The 17,612-nt window shown below is 37.0% G+C and overlaps 1 protein-coding gene across 1 annotated transcript in view; it reads right to left on the bottom strand.

The window, feature by feature from the left end:
• Positions 1–17,612, bottom strand: part of LOC141441174 (Ig-like and fibronectin type-III domain-containing protein 2) — a 236,994-nt gene that overhangs the window by 138,547 nt on the left and 80,835 nt on the right. Inside the window, exon 2 of the mRNA XM_074105852.1 lies at positions 8,756–8,788. The gene's annotated coding sequence lies outside the window, so the exon portion shown is untranslated. The remainder of the gene's footprint in view (positions 1–8,755; positions 8,789–17,612) is intronic.

Here is a 17,612-nt window from a genome sequence, read left to right on the forward strand (position 1 = left end):
ACTACGACGTGTATATTCGTACTTCGTATTCATCGCCGGTCCCGCCTTACGCTTTATATTATATAATTACGAGAGTGAGAGGGACAGTCAGATACGCACTTAGAATTTCGTAGTTAGCGCCCATGATAAGACTCTATTTCTAGAGCCGAATAGGACGTGTCAGATATTTTTGCACAGTCTGCTGTGGTAGACATTAATGCAGGTGACTACAGTCACTAACAGATATTTTGGAATGGCCAAGGTGATGGATCCAAATAATCGGCACATGCACTCTATTATTAAGGTATTAGAGTTTATGTTTCGATATTTTTGGTACGACAAATACAGTATGTTTAAATTTTGTGGGTAAAATAAAAGACACCAGTTGTGCCCATTAAGCCTCATTCTGTATTCCAGTCACCTCGTCGTTATGTGGCCTTTCAATTAATCAAAGTAAAATCATAATCAATCACAACAAGCTTGCGGTACCAATTAATTAATTAACCAGAATTGATTAATCTGTTCAGCTTAATGTTCCCAGCCATTGTTTGCGCGGGAATCAATATGGGATCCATTAGGAATTGTGAACATACATGGAAAGTTAAAGTTAAGGTAGCTTAAAAATAACCGAGTAATTGATAGATTAGGACCATTTGCGAGCATATATTCCGTATGATTTTGCTGTGCATATTTTTGTTGTCATATAGTAAGAGAGTTTCCAGGTTATCTAGTAAAACAGGACTGCTAAAAAATAATCGAAAATGTCATCAAATACTACAGCCCAAGCATAAAAAATGCGACCACCGAAATGAGGCGCTTGAAACGCTCCAATAGGTACCTAATGAAGCACTAGGGGCCTGTTTCAACACTCATTATCATCATAGTCCACTGCTGGACATAGGCCTCCATTCGCCGCCAAAGGCGCTAGTGTAGCGAGAGGTCTCCGAAATGTCAAATGTCACTGTTTTTGGGAGAGCTACGCGGGTTTATTTATAATTAGAATAATTTTGTGAATATTTTGCATTACCTGAAGTTAATTATGGCAAATATGCGGTACGGGGCAATTAATGTCTGTGTTTTGAAATAGTTTTGTCTTTCGGAAACTTGTCCTCCCTTTTTCCGAACAAAAGGGACTACGCACCACTCTGGCATGCTCGATCTTTTTATGGTACGGTTTTAAGGTATTAAATATAAATAATAAATAATAATAAATAACGCGGTTTTCACGCGGTAATAACAAAATAACCACTGTACTTTAGGCATTTGTCTACAGTGGCGCCAACTGGTGAGCATGAAAACGGTAGCCCTCCTTCGCCACTACTTTACACTTTTGAAATAAAGAAAGAAGATTGATTTTATTTGCCAACGTGAACACTCACTACACTCACACACAACACATACACACACGCAACACTCACTTTTGTACATTCTCATTGATCAATTTTATCTGATAATAAATGTGATGCGGTCTCTGTTTATTCAGAATATAACCTGAACCACGTAGAAAAGTCGAATATGGCATTGTCATTTCATAGGCAAATTCTCAGAAACGGCTGAACCGTTTTTAATGAAACACACCTGAGCACTAGGTACCGCAAGAATACTGGCTTTCACGTAAAACCCATCTAAATCAGTCCATTCGTTTGAGAGATATGACACAACAGACGAAGAGACAGAAATTGACGTCAAATTTATATTTTAACACCCCTTTTTTGCGTCATAAGGTTTTTTGAACATGAAACTACGTGAGATTCACTCATATTAAATGATATTGTAACGGATAACTCACGTCTTAAAACCGAGTTTAGCTATTTCGTAGCCCTTCTTCTCAGGAGTCATAAGGTTACTAAAACTGCTGGAATGAGACAGCTTATGACAAACTTAAATCTCTTCTTTCATTTTAAACGCTTTAAGTTTCCGCCTAAAGGGCCTTAGCAAGTTAACGAAACAATTAAAATACTCGCATTAATTACCCATTTACCTATTTAATGTTTCTGCTCTTGAGAACTGACGTCGGGTGTATAAATGACTTAATGTTAATAACATCGTGAGAATAACTAAATGTACAATAAAAGACCTTGAAAGGTCAGGAAGTCGTGAAGGAAGTGAAGGTTCTGGCTGCTCCGATGCGAATCCTTGCCAAACGGAAATGGCAAATAACAATGAAGAGTTAAATGAAGTAATCATCGACATACAAATATATTGAGCGTTTAACACTACATCCGTCATCAATCAAAAATGTTTTTTTGACTCCCAGTGCAATAGTGGTGTTATAAGTTTGACGCCAATGTATCTGTCTGTATGTGGCATCATTCTCAAACGATTAGACCGATTACGATGTGTTTTTTTACGGAAATGGTTAGTATATAAGCAGTGCAGGCAAGTCACTAGAATGACTCGCTCCAGATTTCACGTGTACCTAGATAAATAATGCTACCTACAATATTGTTGCACTTAGATGTCTTATGTTGGAAGGTATGCCATAATATTTTTGCCTACGAAAAGTAATTAATATTTAATTTTGTATTTATCATTACTACTTAAAAAGCATGTCCAATGTGATATTGCTGGCTTAATCTAAATGTTAACGTAATTTTAGTTATAAAAATTCTCATGCCAGCGAATTGTACATTCTTTAAACTAAAATAATGAAGACTAAAAGTAACCATCAGATCATCACATACAAAGATATTGCGCATTTTACACTATATCCGTCATTAGCGTATATACAGAATGATTTTTAATCGGTGATCAGAAATAACAAATAGCGATGGGGACAGTCATATTGAACAACTCGCAGGTGGTAGGACCTTGTGCAAGGTCCGCCCGGATTGCTACCACCATCTTGCTCGCTAATCCTGCCGTGAAGCAGCAGTGCTTGCACTGTTGTGTTTCGGTGTGGAGAGTAAGACAGCCGGTGAAATTACTGGCACTTGAGGTATCCCATCTTAGACCTAGAGGTTGGCAACGCATCTGCAATCCCCCTGGTATTGCAGGTGTCTATGGGCGGTGGTGATCTCTTACCATCAGGAGACCCACTTGCTCGTTTTCCATTCAGTCAAATAAAAAAAAAATAAAAAAAAACTTTTCCCATGGGACCAATACGAACATCGGGGTAAAAAAATAAGCTATTTCATAGAAAACCTCAGGACCTCATCAGCCTCAATGAATGAAACCAGGGGTTTTTTCCCGATTTTCGTATTGGTCCCATGGGAAAAGTTATTCAGTATGACCGTCTTTATCGCTTTGTTATTCCTGATCATTGATTAAAAATCACCGTGTATAGGTTTTTTTAACCATCGACGCAATAAGCTAAGCAGTGCCGGTTCTAGCCCTTGACCAAGGTAGAGCGAGATGGTCGCGATCGTCTACACCGCTTCCGCTCTCAAAAGGCGCCATCATTATTTTATTTTGCACTGGAAACTGAGAAGTGGCCTTTGCCATTTGGGGGGCACTACGAAATTCGAAAATCTAAGTTAGTGTGGTGCCGTCATCTTCACTCTCGTATTAAATAGATACGAAAATATAAGATACAAAGCTCGAATTTTGCTCATATGACGTCACTCCTTAGTAAAAGTGTACGCAGGTGTGACGTCACTCGGATCTACCCGCTACATGATCATAATTTTTTGTTTACTTGACAAAAGAAAAAATCGTGTTAATTTTTTTTAAATACAACCGATGGACTAATTAAAAATCGTACCTTCGGCAGTAGGCACAGTCAAATGCAAAAATAAGTATCTATTCGATCCACTCAAAAATATGTTACTACGGCCTTATTGCGTCGGAATTCATATTTTAATACTTGACTGTACAAGCGCATAATCGTCTAAAAATCGAAAAATGAGAAAAAAGTGGAATTATGCACGTTGTCTATCGAAGGTGCGATATGTATTTTTAAGAATGTAACATTATTATTAAAATTTAATAAAATGAACTGAGTCTGCTTGTGCCTCAGTCAAACTAAGTTATGATTAGGCATACGGCACAGATGCGCTTACCTACTGGTTAACCTTAGCCTTTGGTTTACGTTCGACACACATACTGAGGCCGCGTTAACTGCTCGTAAGGTTAACAATCGATTGGGGATTTGGACATTTATAGCTTTTAACTTAAAGTAAAAATCGTACTATACAAGATGACGAGAATTTCCTAAAAAAAATATCAGTTTATTTTTAGTCGCTGATTCGTTAAAAACATTTGCAGGCAGGTAGGGCAAATGATACTGAGCTTAAATTAATTAAAAAGCCTATTTTATAAAAAAATAGGTAACTTAGATTCCCAAAACGTCCCAAATAATTTTCAAAAAATACCATAAAATTTTGGCAGCAAAATAATAAATAAATAAATAAATATCACGGGACAATTCACACCAATTGACCTAGTCCCAAAGTAAGCTTAGCAAAGCTTGTGTTATGGGTACTAAGCAACGGATAAATGTAATTATATAGATAGATACATACTTAAACACATAGTAAACACCCAAGACCCGAGAACAAACATTCGTATTTCTCATACAAATATCTGCCCCGACACGGGAATCGAACCCGGGACCTCAAGCTTCGTAGTCAGGTTCTCTATCCACTAGGCCATCTGGTCGTCTAAAAATGCACATTTATATTGCGTATAATCGAAACTGAAATTAGTTTTTTTTTTTGGAAAATATTAAGATATTTTTTCTCCCTGTTTTTAATCTGCAATCGGCTTCATACGAATAATGGATACACAAACGCAGTCATCATAATCTCGGCAGCCCAGGCTCGACCCCACCCTCTCTTGAAACCCTTGAACCCTCTGCTTGAAAGGCCATAGGTCAAACCTGTCAAATCACTCCCCGCGTTCAAGTAATACGTAACGCAATTTTTGAAGACTTTTGACCCACCCTGTATCACGCTGTAACATTTTTCTGCACCCCCCTTCCTAAACGTTACGTAACACCCAAAAAACCATTCTAATTTTTCTTTTAGCTTCGCGAATATTCGAACGCGATATCGCGGTAAAGCGAACACTCGCTTTATCGCGATGTGTGTAGCCCTAGCATTACACAAGTATGCATGTCAAATTGAGCACAAAATTTGCTGTTACACAACCAATACACATGAATACGTTAGGTACATAGAAGTTGTGGTACCTATAGCGGTTTAGTGGTCGCAGTGCCGGATTAAGACTATTTGATATAGTGTTTAGTGTTTAGTTTTGCAACTAAGGGACCCCATACGTCCCTGTATTCTTATTTTTTTTTATTTAATTTTATACTGTACTGTAAATTTAGGTATTTTATTTGTAATTATTTTATGTTGAAAAAATGACTTTCTGCCAAGTTTCTTGCGGCGCATTCTTCTTGGCAATGATGGTCTTTCCGAAAGCGCTGGTAGTTTAAAAAAATGACGTGTAAAAGTGCCCATTGCGGCCTATTTACTGAATAAATGATTTGAATTTGATTTGATGCCCTATGCAATCCACGAATGTAGCACCACTTGCTTATGGGCTAATCCGGCACTGAGTGGTCGCGTGGGTCCAGCAAGGGCTCGGACCTCAAGTTTTTCGGAATTTTAGGGCGAAATTAACGAAGCTTTAATGTGAAAGAAAACATCGTGAGGAAACCTGTATCAACTGCGAAGAAATTCAATGGGGTGTAAAAATCCCAATTCGAACTGGGCCCACGTGGGAAGTACAGTCGAGGAAACTGAATCACTTACCAGGGTGGAACCTTTTCATAATAAATGTCCCTATCATTTCTTTGGCAGATCTTGAGCATTTCGAATTGACGACCAGATGGCCTAGTGGTTAGAGAACCTGACTACGAAGCTTGAGGTCCCGGGTTCGATTCCCGTGTCGGGGCAGATATTTGTATGAAAAATACGTATGTTTGTTCTCGGGTCTTGGGTGTTTAATATGTATTTAAGTATATAATTATATTTATCCGTTGCTTAGTACCCATAACACAAGCTTTGCTAAGCTTACTTTGGGACTATGTCAATTGGTGTGAATTGTCCCGTGATATTTATTTATTTATTTTGCTTTACATTGCTTCTTCGAATAAACTTAAAAGTGTAATAAAAATAAAAAACGTTTTTTTTTAAAGTCGCTGAACTAATGTTGTCCAGTTTGAGGAGTCTGATCTATATTTTAATTATTTGCTCATGTTACAGGCCACACCCAGTATAGGCCGAGATGACACATAATTATTTCACTGTAATTACTTTACATTGTCACTAATTGTTACATTAAAGTGTCAAACAAACGCAAGGTCGCGTCCGAATGCTTCACAACAACCTTGCAGGTACGTCTTCGACATTTAGTGTAACGAATTGTCATTTACAACATTTACAATGTCAAGTTCACAAAAACTTTAGTCTCGCTGACACAATGGCCGACTTATTTGGTTAATCTGTGTTGCGAAATTTTTATGCAGATGTTAATACACAGGCTAACAAAATGAGCATAATAATGGCACTGTTGAAGAATCCGTTAGCGATGGATGCCAATCGTGTCTCATGTCTTAGCCGTGGTGGGAGGGCGGTGGCTTACCCAAGTTTTTTTTTGTATTTCTATAGATTTTATTAAAAACTGGATTAATGTAGGTAACTATATCTAAGTTTCGAAAAAAAAACTTGCATAGGTATTCATCTGTGACAATAATCGTGTAGCATTAGCAACACTACTGCGTATAGGTTATGAAAAATATAGAAATTATTTAATCCTTTATCTTACGAGCTTGACTTTATCCAGTCCCATTTGTTGTTGTTTGTTTGTATGGGGTTAAATCTTGCAAGTTCTGACCCACCTCCAGTGGTCGGATCGACTTGAAATTTGGTATACAATTAATGAAGTTGGAATTAAAGTAAATCAAAATGCAGCTTGTCACCAGAAATCCTAAAAAAGTTTAAATAAATGAAGATTAAACTTTCGAAATACTATTGTGCACAATATTGTTAAAATGAGTGTTTGGTTCGCCAACAAATTGTTTTGCAATTTGGCGAAATACGTCGTATGATAAAATGTGTATATTATTAATATTTACAATAAATAAAAAAAAAAAAAATGAAAAAAACCCAAAGGCCCCAATAGCAATTAAATCGAGATGTCAACCCGTGCAATGCGCGCATCGTAAATTTATCGTCGCCAATATGACATATGACAATATGACAACACGTGTGACAAATGGCAGCAAATTACGCGCGCCATGCTAGGCCAAGGTCGTTAAAGTGATGGCACGGATATGTACTGAATATGTGTTAAATGGTATTATATTTTTGCGTGTTTGCAGTTTGGCGACGAAGGTGATTTGTGTTAGTATTGTTTAAAAGTGTTTGAAAATTGCACTTAACTAACTGCTTATATTTTGTTTAGCCAATTAGTAAGCATATGTTTTCCTTCATTTATAACTAGCCTTGAATAGAGTAGCTAACTCACACATGGATTTATAAAATTAGTAAGATATGATTATGTGAATTTATTTTGGGCAATATTAACTTTAGGTCAATTATGATTTTGTACAGAAATATTTTTTAACTCGAGTTTAAACTGTTACCAAATATGTAACGTTTGCATTTAAATATGTCTCCCGATACATTTCTAAGTCACCAAAAATTGTCTTCTAATTTAACGAACTTTATAATGAAAATATAATGCACATATAAACTAAGTAACATTTTTCGCGAAGCCAAAGTAATAAAAAATTACATTCCCTACTAAAATACTACTACTACTTAATTACTATTTCTGGTGTACAATAAAGACTCATAGACTCACGATGGTAGTAAGTATATCAAATTTACAAGGAAAAATATAACGGCTAAGATTGCTTGAGAATTATTAGTAGTTTAAGGGTAAATATTATTATATTTAATACCAAATTTCAAGTACAGAGTTATAACACATATCCAAAATTAAAAAAATACAACTACTATCTACTTACTATTTACAAAACTTATACTAAATAGAAAATGTCTTCAAGGCTGCTGCTTTGAGAGGCCGTTCCTAGGAGACTGGCAGCATTACCTCTCTGGATAGCTAGGCTGATGCGTTGTGCAAGGTAAGCACCAGCCCGCCGATCCCCTGAGGTATCTACCAGCCGAGAAGATAGCTGACGGAAGAGCTGTTTTGCCTCTGGCCCCCAAGGCCCCAGAGTTTCTACACCAAAAGGCGTAAATATACAAACCTCACCAAGGGCTGCGTATTAACGCCGCTTGTTGCTCTCAGCGGAGGCTGCCGCTGCACCCGCCTGGCCAGGGTAAATAGCAAAATAAAATATACCTAAATTTGGAATATACCTTACACAATACGAAATCCTTTGAAATTTTTTCGTTATGGCTACGGAACCCTATCTTGGGCGTGTTCGATACGCTCTTGGCCGGTTTTTAAATTTAATTTGCAAGATGTGGTACATAGACAGACACACAAAGCTTGTAATGAAGACATTTTGTCTTTCAATAAAAATACATCAGTTATTTCTAAACATTGTATACATAAACTTCTGCGTAAGTCTCAAACGCCCGTACTACTTTCCTTATTTTATACGACAAAAACCAATAATCCATTTGCGCGAGTAGTAACTTTCCTACAACATGTCGACGCATCATAAATTTCTACTAACGCCTTACGGCCGAATTTCACCGAAATTTACCTCAAATATTATCGTTAAATACACGAGTTAAATGTCATTATTACGTCCTATGAAATCTGAATTCCGGTCTTATCTGTCCCGATGACGGCAGTGGGGGGGTTATTAAAGAAAACGCCGTCTCATTAGCTTTTATGGCCTGGTACTTACAATAATCGCCGCTCCAGGCCGAAGGTGGGTTATCTGAAAAGGAATTATCAGTTAATATCGAGTCGGGACAAATGAAATGAAAGAGCCTTGTTCGGTATAGCCCTGACGAAAAATAGGCAGATTCTTGCTATAGATATACTGAGCAGTAAAAAATTTGGCCCTCATTGAATGTATGCAGAAATAGGTAATTTTGTATGTAGAGTGCGCCATATTTTGTGCCGCTGAGTATATATGAAAAGGGGAAACCAATACCCACATAGCTTTTATTTAGTTTTAACTGTCCCGATGTCTGTCTGTAATCAAATCTTGCAAGTTAAATTTGACCAACTTCCAGTAGCCAGATTGATTTGAAATTCGGAATACATATGTAAATTTTATAATTAAATATTAAACCGCATTAAATCGCATGACAATACAATAATCCAGTAGTGACATCCTGGTAGTCCATCCAGGATCGTCTCCGCAGAACGGAACTCTTCAGCGGTTAATAGCATCGACTTAGAAATTTGGTATGCAAAATGTAGTTTAGGTGACAATGCAAGTACCGTCAACAAAAAGTACAGTCAGCAAAAAAGCTTGTATTAAAAATGAAATTTTTATGGTTAGGTTATTCTTTGGGCATTCGTGTAAAAATAACTGAAATGATTAGCCGTGGTGGTCCTGTGGTTTGGCCTTAGTGTCTCTGTTTTTTTTTTAAATTCATGTGCGAAATTACATTTGACATTTGCCACGAGCTTTACGGTGAAGGAAAACATTGTGGAGACACCTGCACAAACCCGCGAAGCAATTCAATGTTATGTGTGAAGTTCCCAATCCAGACTGGGCGCGTGGGAACTACGGCCCAAGTCCTCTCAATCTGAGACGAGGCCTGTGGCCAGCAGTGGGACGTATATATGCTGGGATGATTAGATTTATTATTATAGTTTATGCCCGCGACTTCGACCGCGCAGAATTCAAATTGTGCTGAGGTTTTTCATCTTTTTCATCAAATAAAGCAAAAAAAACAACAATGATTTACAAAAAGTACGGAATATTTCGAAACTTTCACCCCTTATTTCATCCCTCAGGGGTTGATTTTAGCAAATCACTGCTGTATTATAATGCATCATCATCCCAGCCTATATACGTCCCACTGCTGGGCACAGGCCTCCTCTCAGAACAAGAGGGCTTGGGCCATAGTTCCCACGCGGGCCCAGTGCGGATTGGGAACTTCACACACACCATTGAATTGCTACACAGATTGTGCAGGTTTCCTCTCGATGTTTTCCTTTACCGCAAAGCTCGTGGTAAATTTCAAATGTAATTCCACACATGAACTTCGAAGAACTCAGAGGTGCGAGCCGGGGTTTGAACCCACGACCCTCTGCTTGAGAGGCGATAGGTCAAACCACTAGGCCACCACGGCTTTTTAGGCCACCACGGCTTTTTGATTATAATACTTCATGTTTAATTTATTAAATTGATTTTTACCTAACGCATTTATGATTTCTAAAATGACGACGCTTAAAGAAATCCTGCGGAAATATTCACTTTGATATCCACATAAACTATGTGATTATAAAAATCATGCCACATTATGAATGCATATTGCGTCTACGCATCTCAAAGGACGTAGTCAGGATTCTTTATATTTATTCAATAAGCAATATGGCGTCCGGCATACCATAGTATTGCAGGTATATGAGGTTCATGTGCGTTCTTTAGACACGTGGCAAGGGCATCACGCAGCAGGTAAACAAAGAAATACCATGGAAAATAAAAAATACCTAATATACATAGGGAGCTCTGATCAAGGGGCTTTAAATCTATAAGAAGATTTGATTCTACTCACATAAATCTTAAAAAATGAACTTAGGTGCCCAGATCATAGTCATATTCATTTATTCATTCAAATTCATGTTCATTTACAAAGATGGTCGTTACACAGATGGTCAGTACATGAAACCCTGTTCGGGTATGGAATGTCAGTTACTTATTTATAATTATTAATTATACATTAATTTATCTTTACCAATTATTTAAAAAGCCGTGGTGGCCTAGTGGTTTGACCTATCGCCTCTCAAACAGAGGGTCGTGGGTTCAAACCCCGGCTCGCACCTCTGAGTTTTTCCAAATTCATGTGCGGAATTACATTTGAAATTTACCACGAGCTTTGCGGTGAAGGAAAACATCGTGAGGAAACCTGCACAAACCTGCGAAGCAATTCAATGGTGCGTGTGAAGTTCCCAATCCGCACTAGGCCCGCGTGGGAACTATAGCCCAAGCCCTCTTGTTCTGAGAGGAGGCCTGTGCCCAGCAGTGGGACGTATATAGGCTGGGATGAATTATTTTATGTCAATACAATTTATGTTAATATTAGATGTAAATTTTACTACTATTACTAATTATTAATTACCATTATTAAATAAATAAAGAAATGGCCATGATGATCTCTTACAAAGTATAAGCTTTAGTATTCCATGTCCCTCCTTGCGTACTCGTAGATTGTTCCATGTCAGTTTTGCTCGTACTCGAACCTACTAACTACACTAAACAAACTTTTTTAAGACGAGTTCCTCGGTTAATTAATGAACAATTGTATGATATTGACCCATTTGCAAGTTCGCTTGTTACTCTCAAGAAATTAGTCAGGCAGCATTTTGTATAGTCTTTTTGTCAACATTTATCTTTCACCAAACCTAGTTTTGTTGATTTTTAATTTATTTAAGCACCTACTCACATTAGTTTTAAATAACTTTTAGTATCTATGAATATTTATGAACCTCGAGGTCTTTATATTGTTTTTGGTTTACCTGTATACTCAATAACGTATGACCGTATGTGTTTAAATAAACAAATAACTAAGCTTCTTTTGTTCTGCAACTATTTAAAAATAATGATAACTGTTTTTTTTCCATACAGATTAATTATAATTTTCAATGTATGCATACAATACAAAATTGACCACATTGATAAATGTTTATTTAAGAGATTTCAAAAATTTATTAAAGACCCCCCGTAACAACTTTTTGTTGGTTAGGTTATTTACTGTTAGTGATAAAGTTTTTCATTTTATCCACATCTCGCTTCTAAAAAAATACGTCAAACGAGCTCAAAAGGAAAATGACATAGACATACAAATCTAAGCCGTATATCGCTTATACGTGACACCGTACGAACCGCTCCGTCGCTCAAAACTGCCGTCTCATACAAATATATTGGTGTTTATTTTAAGCTTCCGGGCCCGATTGCATAACAAAGTACAAGCTAATATTATTAGCGATTTTGTATTGAAATTCACTAATAGTATTAGCTTGTACTTTATTATGCAATTGGGCACTGAAGGTTATTTACGAGTATCAAAGGTGATTCGAGAGACGTGAGCAGGACCAACCCCAACGAATTCAATTAACTAAGGCTATTATTATATATCCTACCAGTATCAAAGAGATTAACATTTTGGTTCACTTCTCATGCTCGTAAAGTTCCTGATTATGCTGGATCTAGGCGACATGAAAATTAAATGACTTTTTATGCTCTAGTGCATTTACTTTATGCACATATTCGCCTGAGACCAAGGTAATCAGTGTCAGCAGCCACAAACAAAAGTTTCTATATGTTTTTTTAATAATTTTTCTTTAATGTAAAATTAAAAATCAATCACATCAATCAAAATAAATCAATAAAACTAAAAATTTATAATTATATAGCAATCCATGAAAAATAAAAGGTACCTAGTAAGTGAACAATTGTTTCCACTGTTGCTATTTAATTTCATCTCAATCGAAGTGAAAAACAGTGTAAAACTCGAGCATTATTAAACCCATTTTCCCTTCGCCATACCGGCTAGGGTAGCTATATGAACGCCTCGGGTAAAATGGCTCATTTTATGCTTATGTTGTACAATTTACTATTATTTTATCTTGAAAATTGTTTAATTGTAAGAAAAAACCGTGGTGGCTTAGTGATTTGACCTCTCAAGCAGAGGATCATGGGTTCAAATCCCGGCCCGCACCTCTGAGTTTATCGAAATTCATGTGCGAAATTACATTGAAATTAAGATTGGTTTTTTGGAATCTTTTTGTATTTTTTATTTCAATTCCAAATTTTTTTACTTTTACGGTCATCCCGTAAAACCGAAATTGAAATAATATATGATATTTTTCAATTTCGGTTTTACGGGATGACCGTAAAAGTAAAAATTTGGAATTGAAATAAAAAATACAAAAAGATTCCAAAAACCAATCTTAATTTGATTGCTTAGAAACGATATCTCTTGTCCGGGTGAGCGGTTAGTTCCAAAGGAATGCCGAAAAAAAAAGTTTGAGGGCTTACGGCATAGATGTCGCTAATAGCGTCGCTGCTTAAGTGACTAAGTAAGAAACACAAGCTAAGATATGAGGTGCATAGGGAATTCGTGTCGGTACCGTTGACCATCAGTGGTGTAGCGGTATAGCACGCGGTACGGATTACCGAGGACCTGGGTTCGATTCCCAGTGATGGTCTTATTTTTCTGTTTTTTCTGTGCATCTATATTTCAGTTTGTATTTTCAATTTACATTGAAATTTACCACGAGCTTCACAGTGAAGGAAACATCGTGAGGAAACCTGTAATAACCACGGAAGTAATTCAATGGTGTGTCTGAAGTTCCCAATCCGCACTGGATCGGCGTGGGAACTACGGACCAAGCCCTCTCGTGCTGAGACGGCGTCTGTGCCCAGCACTGGGACGTATATAGGCGTATATGATGATGTTTGATTGTATATGGATTAGAAAAAAAACTTAACTACTATGTTACATTGCAGAGTAAGATATCATGTAGATAAAATTTATCATATCATTGCAAGAAAACTTGGCAAAGAATCGAATGCGTTAGTATTTGTGTGGTCGCCGGTGTAGTCCTTATATCCTACGGCACGTTTGGCTGCATACATTACGATACTCCTTCCTTCCTTATATCTATTTGTGAATTTTCTCGCTTAAGGGTCTGGGCTTTGTAGTTCCTTTTGTTTAAAGGTTTATTTCACTAACTAGCTTTAGCCCGCGGTGTCGCTCGTTCTCTTTGAATTATGTTGCGAGCAGAATTGGATGGGACACGTCTTCTTGAATCTTCGAGCTAGGTCTGTCTACTTTGGAGAATTTCTGGTTTCCGGATACCTTGTAAAGAAACTCCAAGCAATGCGCTTTTCATATCCAAATAAACAAGTTAAAGAACAATGGCCAATTTAATGCTATGCTAAGAACTACCAGCTGTTATACAACTGTGATACTATGTATTGATTTTATGATCAAGTTGGCCTCTATTTGTGAATAGAATGTGTCGATGTTCATTCATTGTAGACATTGTATATTGTTAATACCAACCTCTTAAGAAGTACAGAACCATATTTTAAGTTACCTCAGGTATGGAGTACAGTCAACTACAAACACATTAATACGTCCAAGTTACAAAAATATGTACAGTCGAGTTCATAAACTTGTGAGCAAAAATTGGATCTGACGCTTCTAGCGTTAACAATAGAGTCGTGTTCAGATATTTTTGATCAAATCTTTGATCTGTGATATATCCGTCGTGTTGACAGGTTTCCATAGGCAGCGGTGATTGCTTCCCATCAGATAACCAGCATGCTCGTTTACCCCCTCTTATATAAAAAAACCCACACCTGCATACCTAATATACTCGCATGCACACATTTATACATCCACAAGCACGTTAATTGATCCCATCTGATTGTCTCTTAAAGATCTAGGCATTGCCTTAATAGTAATAAACTGTAAGGTTCCTAATCGAATTAGGATCATATTCAAGTGATTAATATGCTAATTCCTCGCCGGCTGAGGCGATCTCGGTATGCGCACGATGGCGGTAAGTACCTTCTAGAATAAGTGTACACTAGATAAGGTAATAGGTAGGTAGTACGCCGACTTCGGTAAAGTTAGGCGCTTAAGTCTACTGCGCGACTAAGGTCTAATGAACATAGGGAAATAAAACGGATATCTGACGTCGTTAATCGAGTTATAGCTCTACATGTTTCGGACTAATTCCTAGTCCTTCCTTTAGACGCACACGCCACGGTGGCTACTGTGACACGCACTGCGCACCACCGCTCTGCTCGCGCGACTGTTCGACGAAATTAATACCGGCACACAACTACCCACATTTTCATCGTGTGTGTGTTACGGTTAGTGTGAACGTGCCTTTACAGGCAGAGTGATGTTGTTAGTACTGTGTGCTACCCTACATTTGACAGTAAACGCAACCATATAAAATGTATGAAACCGATACCGATCTGATGCGTCACGACACAACAGTACCACTACTATAAGTTTACAGTGACCTTACTCGATAGCGACGGCGTAAATTATTTGTATGGAGAATTTTAATGCCTCTACAAGTAATTTACGCCGTCGCTATCGAGTACGGTCACTGTAAACTCATGGTAGTGGTACAGGACAGAGAAATGTGAATGCAGCTTAACTTTTACATATTCTAGCGCAGGCACTAGAAAGGATAAAGGGTTTACACATATATCCAAGTGCATAGGTAGGTTTGATTGACGACATACCGCACACTTAAACAATTCAAAAAAAAAAATCAAAAAAATCATTTATTCAGTAAATAGGCCGCAATGGGCACTTTTACACGTCATTTTTTTAAAACTACCAGCGCTTTCGGAAAGACCATCATTGCCAAGAAGAATGCGCCGCAAGAAACTTGGCAGAAAGTCATTTTTTCATCAAAATATAATTACAAATAAAATACTTAAAACTATATTATACAATTAAAGAAAAAAAATACAAAAAATAATAATACAGGAAATACAGGGATGTATGGGTCCCTTAGTTACAATACTAAACGGGTAAGGCCGCGAATTTTGACCAATTTGGACGTTTCAAATTTGGAACGCTGATAAAAAAAAACTGATAACACCTAGAGGTTTAAATTTTTTTTATTATATGACACGATATAAACTCTCAAGGTCGCAAATGAGATAATTGATTTAAACCCTTTTAAAAAAATAATAAAAATATATTACCGTCCAAAACGTAACGAAAATTGACTTTTTTTTTTGACCACGAGTACTTAATACCTTATTATTTCATGCTTTTTACTTCTCATGATCATGATTTTGTTTAAACAAAATTTTATGATATAACGATAGTCCTACCGATTGCGGAATCATGATAATCAAATAATTTTCATGTTTTATATTTATTTCTTTTCACGTGCCAAAAAACCACGTTTTCGTTACGAATACTTAGGTGACGCTTAATTAAGCTACCTTTAACGCCAATTTCGGTAGAAATTTGTTTTTGTACACTGGCAACTAATACTCTAATAGGGCAACATCGATGAGATAAATAAAATCTCATCAGTTTGTTGACAAACAGCCATCAAAAGTGACGCGGAGGTTTTTTTTCGAAAACGTCGAAAGTGCTTGTTCGATTTTAAGGGTAAGTAGTGATTATTTTTAACGGGTTGTTTTTTTTTTTATACGATAGGGTAATCTTTTCCATGTAAGTGGCATGTGTTATTATGTTCAAAATGTCGTTATTCACCATGATAAACGATTTTTTGTATAAAATACGTTACACTTTCGTTACGATTACGTTACATTTTTACAAAATGCTACGTATTTTGTACATAACGTAACGAAAAAATGTGGTAAAGGGAAGTTCACACAGAAAAATTCTTACACCAGTTTATTATTAGGTTTCCAATGACTGCACGCACAGTAAGTTAGTTAGATGGATATTTTGAAGTTAAATAAATTTGAATCTGTAGGTGCAGGGATCGGCACAAGAGAATTGTGGCGAGTTCTGTGTTCACGTCCTGCTACATGCATAGCGTATTTAAAGTGAGAGACAAACGGAGAGATTCACTTACCTACTTAGTTCATTTGTTACCTAAACTTAATAATCATAATAATTTATTTCCAAAACATCTTTTTACATTGTCCACTTAACTAAGATACTACTTCCTAAATTGGTAAAACCTGTGATTTAGGGTTTTGGCCAATTCTTTGAGGTATTTAATAGCTTGTACAGTCGAAGTCACAAGCATGTTCACAACTAGGTGGTAGTACCTTGTGCAAGGTCCGCCCGGATTGCTACCACCATCTTCCTCGCTAATCCTGCCGTGAAGCAGCAGTGCTTGCACTGTTGTGTTTCGGCGTGGTGAGTAAGACAGCCGGTGAAATTACTGGCACGTGAGGTATCCCATCATAGGCCTCTAGGTTGGCAACGCGTCTGCAATACCCCTGGCGTTGCAGATTTTTATGGGCGGTGGTGATCTCTTACTCATTTGATCGTTTGCCATCCAGTCGAATAAAAAAAACCACATCCAAATTCGTTATGCTTATAAATGTGCACCTTATTGTCAGTGTTAGAGAGGCATGTAAAGATACACTTTTGGAAAGAAGTTTCGTCAACTAGAGGTACTTCTACTTCTACATTCTCATGTTTAGCTCTATAGATCTCATATAGGACAGATTTAAGATCAGTATCGTCAGAAAGTTCTAGTAAAACTAAAACTTCACTTTATTATATACATGTATTTTTTTTTCATACATACGTTATCTAATGGAATTTTTACCAGTTTGATCTAGGCTTTATAAAAATTTGCGTTACGTTTTATGGTAACGCCACGTATTTTTTTTATGTTATTTCTATGTCACATTGGTTAAAATTCGCGGCCTTACCCAAACACTAACTATATCTAAACTATATCTACGTTCAGTGGAAGTGTAGAATGCTTCCACCGTCATAAATTTTAAAATAATAATAACAATAATTTAGTTCTGAAATATACATTTCAGGTCAAGTAACCATTAAGCTTTTGGATTTCGAAGGCAAGTTCACGTCTGCCGCCCCCAA

The sequence above is a fragment of the Choristoneura fumiferana genome, chromosome 23, assembly GCF_025370935.1.
Source record: "Choristoneura fumiferana chromosome 23, NRCan_CFum_1, whole genome shotgun sequence".
Classification (NCBI taxonomy): domain Eukaryota; kingdom Metazoa; phylum Arthropoda; class Insecta; order Lepidoptera; family Tortricidae; genus Choristoneura; species Choristoneura fumiferana.